General features: G+C 41.8%; 1 pseudogene; it reads right to left on the bottom strand.

Annotated features, from left to right (window-relative positions):
* Positions 1-6,102: 6,102 nt before the first annotated feature.
* The window catches only part of LOC123101340 (putative callose synthase 8), a 138,104-nt pseudogene continuing 134,390 nt past the window's right edge, over positions 6,103-9,816 (bottom strand).

Genomic DNA, 9,816 nt, shown 5'->3' with positions numbered 1-9,816 from the left:
TATTGGGTGTAGCTAATATTCGAGTGTGTTTCATGAATGGATCAATGTTAGAGCATGATGGGCTTGAGATAGCTTATTTTAGCGTTGATATTTTGAAAGACGATCCCTTTTTGATATGCTTGAGAATCTAAATTATCATGTCAAAACTAGACTATTGCTTTGAACAACTAAAAGTCCAATTGTCCATGTTATAAAGAAAAGAATATGATATAACATGATAGGCAGCATTGCACATCAAAAATTCTGTTTTTATCACTTACCTACTCGAGGAAGAGTAGGAGTTAAGCTTGGGGATGCTGATACGTCTCCAATGTATCTATAATATTTGATTGTTCCATGCTGTTATATTATCAATCTTGGATGTTTTATAATCATTTTATAGTCATTTTATATCATTTTGGTACTAACTTATTGACATAGTGCCAAGTGCCAGTTCCTGTTTTTTCCGTGTTTTTTATATCGCGGAAAATAAATATCAGACGGAGTCCAAATGCCACGAAACTTTACAGAGAATTTTTATGGGCCAAAAGGAACACAACGGGCCCTGGCTACGTCTGGGGGGTGCTTGGTGGCACAACCCACCAGGGCGCGCCAGGAGGCCCAGGCACGCCTTGGTGGGTTGTGCCGACCTCAGGTGCCCCCCGAACCGCCTCTTTGCTCTATAAATACCCAAAATTCCCAGAACCCTAGGGGAATTGACGAAATATTCATCCAGCCGCCGAAGAGTCCAGAACCACCAGATCCAATCTTGACACCATCTCAGATGGGGTTCACCACCTCCATTGGTGCCTCTCTGGTGATGTGTGAGTAGTTCTTTGTAGATCTTCGAGTCCGTAGTTAGTAGCTAGATGGCTTCATCTCTCTCTCCCTCTCTCTCTCTCTCTTGATCCTCAATACAATGGTCTCTTGGAGATCCATATGATGTAACTCTTTTGCGGTGTTTTTGTTGGGATCCGATGAACTTTGAGTTTATGATCAGATCTATCTTTTTATATCCATGGAAGTTATTTGAGTTTCTTTCATCTCTTATATTCATGATTGCTTATAGCCTCGTATTTCCTCTCTGATATTTGGGTTTTGTTTGGCCAACTTGATCTATTTATCTTGCAATGGGAAGAGGTGCTTTGTAGTGGGTTCGATCTTACGGTGCTTGATCCCAGTGACAGAAAGGGAAACGACACGTATGTATCGTTGCTACTAAGGATAAAACGATGGGGTCTATCTCTACATAGATAGATCTTGTCTACATCATTTCATCGTTATTATTGCATTACTCCGTTTCTCCATGAACTTAATACACTAGATGCATGCTGGATAGTGGCCGATGTGTGTAGTAATAGTAGTAGATGCAGGAAGGAGTCGGTCTACTAATCTTGGACGTGATGCCTATATAATAATCATTGCCTGGATATCATCATAATTATTTTAAGTTCTATCAATTGCCCAACAGTAATTTGTTTACCCACCATTAGCTATTTTTCTCGAGACAATCCACTAGTGAAACCTACGGCCCCCGGGTCTTCTTTCTCATATATTTGCCTTTGCGATCTACTTTTATTTGCTTCTATTTTTAGATCTACTAAACCAAAAACCCAAAAATACTTTGCTGCAATTTTCCCTTATTTATTTTATTTGACGTTCGGTCTATCAATCTACTACAAATTTATCTCACGTTCGTTTGCCTATCTTGAGGCGCCGTACCCCGAAAGGGATTGACAACCCCTTTAACACGTCGGGTTGCAAGGATTTGTTATCTGTGTGCCTTTTTATGTTGTGTTGCTTGGTTCTCCTACTGGTTCAATAACTTTGGTTTCATATCTGAGGGGAATACCTACCGACCCTGTGCTGCATCATCCCTTCCTCTTTGGGGCAATACCGACGTAGCTTCAAGCGACATCAGAGATGGCCTTGTCGGAGTTATTCAGCTGTTCTCAAAGAAGATACAGGTAAAATTTGACACAAGTTTGCATGGTCGTATGCCAGTAACCCCCGAGACTTGAAACGGTGAAGCAAACCGATTTAAGGATCGATAATTTTGTGCAGGTTCTGCAAGAAAAGCACACTATGCTGGCTCAGGAGCTGAACACAAACCAGACGCAACTGAGTGCAGTTACCACCGAACTAGCAGTTTTGAAAGAGATCGCAAAGGGCGGGTCGAGGGACAAAAAACTTGAGGAGGAAAAGGACAAACAGTCCGAAGAGATAGGGAGCTTGAAGTCTCAGCTATCAGCCGCTCAGAAGGAAAATGAAAAGCTGAAGGGCGGCATGTTCTATATGTCTTCCTCTCATGTTTAGAACCACCATAGGTACTTCACGTCTAATCGATAATGCGGAATACCATGAATTTGTTACGGCAAGTCTATTAACTGGTCGACTAGAGGAGGAAGTGTCCAGGTTTCAAGGCGACGTGCTAAAGGAGTTATCCGCCATGCATGCTCGGTCCCGGAAGGCCATGAGGAGTATGGTGAAGGCGTTATGGCCATTTGATACCCCTCCGGAAAGTATGGAAGCCCTGGCAAACCTGTTCAAAGGTGCTCGGCATCGGTTCGAGCTATGGAAGACATCTGCCTGCCATGAAGGCGCACGAGAAGCCTGGGCCATGATGAAGACACGCTTATGGAAACTGGATCCGAATCATATGGCCCGAGTAGGACCACAGGGACCAGACGGGAAGGAAATCCCGTTAAATTTAGTCCATGATCAAGTAATGCTCGCTGCGAAATATTCGCAGGAAGACTATAGATTAGACAGCCTTATAGACGACATAGAGAAGGAATAGGTTTTGAGCTTAATGTATTGATGCACATTTATGATAAGCCTATGGCTTTGATCCGAACATGTGAAATGATTTTTTCATCGCAGACTTTTGGCTTTAACCTCCAAACCAATAATGGTGATGTGTTTCTGGAAACGTACGACAAGAGGAAGTATCCTTCCAGAAACCAGGCAACCCAGTCATAGTGCTCAAATAGACAAAAAAATTTGAGTTCGGGATGTATGTTATATTACGTATGTAAGAAACATCTTCCAAGGAAAATAGTTCTGTTAAAGGTTCCTTTCCTTGGGTCGTCATGTTATACGTGCCAAGATGTGTGGTTCATAGTATGAAAAAACCGTCTTGAAATGCTTTGAAGATGATTGCAATACAGTGATAGTTTGCCGACCAATTATTCCCTTAAGAACGCTAGCTTTCGGCTTCACCCGTATGAGGTACATGTCCAAATGACCCGGTTGTAACAATCGTAGAGGTGCTCCCTTTATGCCCTAGCCGAACAATCGGGAATGTAGGGCATAAGCACAGGAGCGAGGTAACCCAGCTTGGCAAAAAACTTAAGTCATAGAGGTGCATATAATTGCAAGAAAGGATGTATATCCGCAAACGGCACATGTATTGTGAGCTCTAGGCTTGATATAATAATAAGCTTCTATTTATAGAAGCCCCCAGTCGTGGCTGATACGTCTCCAACGTATCTATAATTTTTTATTGTTCTGTCCTATTATATTATCTATTTTGGATGTTATTGGGCTTATTTTTACACTTTTATATTATTTTTGGGACTAACCTATTAACCGGAGGCCCGACCCAAATTGTTGTTTTCTTGCCTATTTCAGTGTTTCGAAGAAAAGGAATATCAAATGGAGTCCAAACGGAATGAAACCTTCGGGAAAGTTATTTTTGGAATGGAAGCAATCCAGAAGACTTGGAGTATATGTCAGGCAAGAAACGAGGCAGCCATGAGGCAGGGGGGCATGCCCACCCCCCTGGGCGCGCCCCCCACCCTCGTGAGCCCCTCATTGCTCCACCGACATACTTCTCCCTCCTATATACTCCCTATGTTCTGTATTATTTGTTGTTGGGCATTCACAGTTCAACTTCTGTCACGTTCATTCTCTTTTTGACTTTCCAACTTTACCCCTCCTTCGCCGCTGTCGTCGTAGCTCCCACTCATTCGCTCGCTATCTCCCTCTCCCTTTCCTTGTCGCCGCCCTCTCCCTCTCTTCTCTATCGCTGCGGCTCCGCCGCAGCTACGTCGGCCGCAGCTCCTTCGCCCCACCCCATACACCTCCTGCACGACCTTGCTGCGCTCGAGCTCGCGGCCCTATCTGCCCGCACCGCCGCCTCCCTGGGGGGCGCAGCCGGCCTGCCGCAAGTACACCTACGCTATCGCCTCCCTGGGGGCCGCAAGGCGAAGTGGATGTCCGAGGAGAAGGCTCGCGGCGAGGGCCGGGCGCCCAAGTGTGAGGCAGAGCTCGCCTCCCCCAACGATGGCGGCTTCGACCTGAGAGGCCTAGTCTGAGCCGGCGCCGCCGCCAAGGCCAAGACCGAGTGAGGCGCCGAGGAAGCTAGCAAGGATGACAAGAAGAAGCCGGCGAGGAAGGGCATCCAGATCGAGGAGATCCCGGCGGCTGTGACGTCCAGATCAAGGTATACTCAGTAGAAAAGATGAGATTTTTTAGGTGTTTGGCCCCAATCTGAATGAAATGTGGGATTTCCAGTACCCCAGTAGCACACTCCAGTACTGTACTCCGGTAGCTTAAATGGAACTTGACTGTTTTGGGTTTTCCAGTAGCTTAATGATCTCTGCATCACCACAAAAGTGCAGATACAAAGCCAGATGATTTGCTTAATGATCTCTAGAGTATATTGAACTTTTCGTGAGTAAGCCAGATGGTTTGCTTTTGCTATCTTATTAGGTGAGTAAACTGGATTTATATGAAAGTCAGTGTTCTTGAACTACTCCAGTTAGCTTGCTGATGCTTTCAGCAATCTTGGTGTTTAAATTTGACTTGGTGTAGTAATCTTGGAGCTTAGTGTTCCAGTTAATTTAACACTTGCAGTAGTATAGCACTTGCAATAGTATAGCACTTGCAGTAGTATGGCACTTGCAGTAGTGTGTGACAGCAGTAGTTTAGTGCAAGTTTTAGTTAATTAGCTGGACTAAACAAGATGCTTGGTGATCTACAGGAGTAGGACAAGCAAATCTACTTGAATATTTGTTTACTGAAAGTAAATGAACATTTTACTGCTAGTGTACTGATAGTGTAATCTAGCTATTGTACTGATATTTCTGTTTCTTTGAACATTTTACTATCAATAAAAATGATGTACTGCTAGTGTACTGCTGCTTTCAGTTAATTCAAATTAGCTAAAACCTTTTACTGTCAAATAGTGCTAATGTTTACTCTATGAAATAAACTACTCCATGTGAAATAAACCTTGCTAGGTGAATCTTGTTTGCATTAGGAGTAGTTGCTGGAAATTTACTGAATTTTGTTTCCAATAGATGCACTGCATTTCACAGAAAGAGTACTCAAGTGCATCACCACAAAAGTGCAGATACAAAGCCAGATTGTAGTAGCTTAAATTAGAACTTTACTATTTTGGAATTTCCGGTAGCTTAACATTATTGTTATCTGCTTTGCTGAATTTAACTGTAGTAAATTAGTGTAAATCGAAGATTGCTGGAGTATGTATTGGCAAAAGGCAAGAGGCTCAAGATCTTGTTTAGTTAATTAGGAGTAGTGTACTACTGCTGTAGTTTCTCCATCTGGAGTACAACTCCTCTTCTCTTCTCTTCTTCAGTTAATTAGGAGTAGTTTTAGAGGTAACTAACTGAAACTTTTTACATGTTGACAACAGTAGCATGTGGACCTATCATGGTGATTTCATATCAAAATAGAGGAGTACTCCTGTTCATTTGGAGAACTCATACAACAATTGATATGCATCAAACTTGGGATCAACAGTAGCATGTGGCCTTATCATTCTGGTTTTTGGATGATTTAGTTAATCAAATTTCTCAATTGAGGAACACCTGTACTTGTCATTCCGGTCTTGGGATCAACAGTATCATATGGACTTATCATTCTTGTTTCTGGATGATTTAGTTAATCAATTTGACATCAATTGACCTGGTTTATGGATCCATTGCAGTTCTCTGCGCTGTCCGAGATGAGAAGAGCAGCAACAAGAATCAAGCACAATATAGAGAGGAGAGGAGCAACAGAAGTGGACAGCACAGTGGCTGACCTCGGGCTCTTGATTGGAGTGGGGGGAGGCAGCCGGCGAGGGATCTGTGGCCAGTGGGGAAGGATCTGAAGCTACGGCGGAGCAGGCAGCCGGCAAGGGAGCTGCGGACCGCGGCAGGGAAGGGCGGCCGGCGAGGGAGCTGCGGACTGCCGCGGGGAAGGGCAGCCGGCGAGGGAGCTTCGAGCTAAATTGGGGAAGGGCGGCCGGCGTGGGAGCTTCCGACCACGGCGGGGAAGGACACCGGAGACGCGAAGGGCGGAGGAGCCCGGCGGAAGGGAGGAGCGACGGCGGAGAAGCCTGGCGAGGGGAGGAGCGATGGAGGAAGACGCCTCCAGATCAATTTCAAAACGGGGGTACTTTCGTAATTTCACACCATTTCACCTGGTCGGAACAGAACCTCCAGCGAAAAATAATACGGAACAGAGGGAGTATATCCATATACCCCCCAAACATCCGAGAGCAGAATAGATCGGGAGTTCCGCAGCCAGAAGCCTCCGTAGCCACCGAAAACCAATCTAGACCCGTTCTGGCACCCTACCGGAGGGGGGAATCCCTCTCCGGTGGCCATCTTCATCATCTCGACGCTCTCCATGACGAGGAGGGAGTAGTTCTCCCTCGGGGCTGAGGGTATGTACCAGTAGCTATGTGTTTGATTTCTCTCTCTTGTGTTCTTGAGGTGGTACGATCTTGATGTATCGCGAGCTTTGCTATTATAGTGGGATCTTATGATGTTTCTCCCCCTCTACTCTCTTGTGATGAATTGAGTTTTCCCTTTGAAGTTGTCTTATCGAATTGAGTCTTTAAGGATTTGAGAACACTTGATGTATGTCTTGCATGTGCTTATCTGTGGTGACGATGCGATATCATGTGATCCACTTGATGTATGTTTTGGTGATCAACTTGCGAGTTCCCGTGAACTTATGCATAGGGGTTGGCACAGGTTTTCATCTTGACTCTCCGGTAGAAACTTTGGGGCACTCTTTGAAGTTCTTTGTGTTGGTTTAATAGATGAATCTGAGATTGTGTGATGCATATCCTATAATAATACCCACGGATACTTGAGGTGACATTGAAGTATCTAGGTGACATTAGGGTTTTGGTTGATTTATGTCTTAAGGTGTTATTCTAGTACGAACTCTATGATAGATTGAACGGAAAGAATAGCTTCGTGTCATTTCACTACGGACTTTTGAATAGATCGATCAGAAAGGATAACTTTGAGGTGGTTTCATACCCTACCATAAGCTCTTCTTGTTCTCCGCTATTAGTTACTTTGGAGTGACTCTTCGTTGCATGTTGAGGGATAGCTATATGATCCAATTATGTTATTATTGTTGAGATAACTTGCACTAGTGAAAGTATGAACCCTAGGCCTTGTTTCAACACATTGCAATACCGTTTGTGCTCACTTTTATCATTAGTTACCTTGCTGTTTTTATATTTTCATATAGCAAAAACCATTATCTACTATCCATATTGCACTTGTATCACCATCTCTTCGCCGAACTAGTGCACCTATACAATTTACCATTGTATTGGGTGTGTTGGGGACACAAGAGACTCTTTGTTATTTGGTTATAGGGTTGCTTGTGATAGACCATCTTCATCCTACGCCTCCCATGGATTGATAAACCTTAGGTCATCCACTTGAGGGAAATTTGCTACTGTCCTACAAACCTCTGCACTTGGAGCCTCAACAACGTCTACAAGAAGAATGTCGTGTAGTAGACATCAAGCTCTTTTCTGGCGCCGTTGCCGGGGAGGTTAGCGCTTGAAGGTATATCTTTAGATCTTGAAATCAAATCTTTTAGTTTCTTGTTTTATCACTAGTTTAGTCTATAAAAGAAAACTACAAAAATTTGGAATTAAGGTTGCCTCATATGCTTAATCTTTTTAATGTTTCGTGAAAATAAGGATTCCGATAATTGTGCCAAAGTGTTAGAAGAAGAATGTATTAAAATGTTTGGCATTAAATCTTTGGATGATGAGCATGATTTCAATGTTATTAGTATGAATTCTTTGAATATCCATGATGCTAATGATATGCAAGGCCACAAGCTTGGGGATGCTATGTTTGATGAAGATGATATTTTTTGTCCCCCAGGTTTTGATGAGCAAATTTATTATGATGAAAGCATCCCTCCTATCTATGATAATTATTGTGATGACACATATGCTATAAAGAATAATGATATTCGTGAAACTCATCATCATGATTTTAACTTTCAATTGGATTATGCCTCACATGATAGTTATTTTGTTGAGTTTGCTCCCACTACTATTCAAGAGAAGAAATTTGCTTATGTGGAGAGTAATAAAAATTCTATGCTTGTAGATCACGAAAAGAATGTTTTATGTGATGCTTATATTGTTGAATTCAATCATGATGCTACTGAAAATTATTGTGTGGGAGGAATACATGCTTGTAGGAGTTGCAACAATATCAAGTTTCTTCTCTATGTGCTTAAAGTTTTAAAGTTATGCTTGTTTTGCCTTCCTATGCTAGTTAATTATTGTTCCCATAAATTGTTTGCTCACAAAATCCTTATGCATAGGAAGTGGGTTAGACTTAAATGTGCTAGTCATATTCTTCATGATGCTCTCTTTATGTTACAATTCTTATCTTTTATGTGAGCATCATTGAAATCATCATGCCTAGCTAGGGGCGTTAAATGATAGCGCTTGTTGGGAGGCAACCCAACTTCTTTTTTGTTCCTTGCTTTTTGATTCTGTTTAGTAATAAATAATTCATCTAGCCTCTGTTTAGATGTAGTTTTATCCTTTTAATTAGTGTTTGTGCCAACTAGAACCTTTGGGAACACTTGGGGAAAGTCTTTGCGATCATGCTGTAAAAAACAGAAACTTTAGCGCTCATGAGATTTGCTGCCATTTTTTATTGGAGAGGGGTATTTAGTTAATTATTTTTTCAGATGATTAATAGGTAAATTCATCACGTCCATCAATTTATTTTAGATTTTTTGGGGTTCCATAAGTATACGTTTGATACAGATTACTACAGACTGTTCTGTTTTTGACAGATTCTGTTTTTATGTGTTGTTTGCTTATTTTGATGAATCTATGAGTAGTATCGGAGGGTATGAACCATAGATAAGTTGGAATACAGTAGATATTACACCAATATGAATTTAGAATGAGTTCACAACAGTACCTAAGTGGTGATTTATTTTCTTATACTAACGGAGCTTACGAGTTTTTTGTTAAGTTTTGTGTTGTGAAGTTTTCAAGTTTTGGGTAAAGATTTGATGGACTATGGAATAAGGAGTGGAAAGAGTCTAAGATTGTGGATTCCCAAGGCACCCCAAGTTAATATTCAAGGACAACCAAGAGCCTAAGCTTGGGGATGCCCCGGAAGGCATCCCCTCTTTCGTCTTCGTTCATCGGTAACTTTACTTGGAGCTATATTTTTATTCACCACATGATATGTGTTTTGCTTGGAGCTTCATTTTATTTTCTTTTGTTTTGCTTGCTGTTTGAATAAAATACCAAGATCTGAAATTATTAAATGTTAGAGAGTCTTCACATAGTTGCATAATTATTTGACTACTTATTGATCTTCACTTATATCTTTTGGAGTAGTTTGTCATTTGCTCTAGTGCTTCACTTATATCTTTTAGAGCATGGCGGTGTTTTATTTTATAGAAATAGATGAACTCTCATGCTTCACTTATATCATTTTGAGAGTCCTTTAGAACAACATGGCAATAATAAAAACTTTCATATAAAGTGCATTGAATACTATGAGAAGTTTGATACTTGATAATTGT

Source organism: Triticum aestivum, chromosome 5A (genome assembly GCF_018294505.1).
Source record: "Triticum aestivum cultivar Chinese Spring chromosome 5A, IWGSC CS RefSeq v2.1, whole genome shotgun sequence".
Classification (NCBI taxonomy): domain Eukaryota; kingdom Viridiplantae; phylum Streptophyta; class Magnoliopsida; order Poales; family Poaceae; genus Triticum; species Triticum aestivum.
Note: the sequence above shows the minus strand (reverse complement) of the source record. Positions and strands in the feature narration are given on the sequence as shown.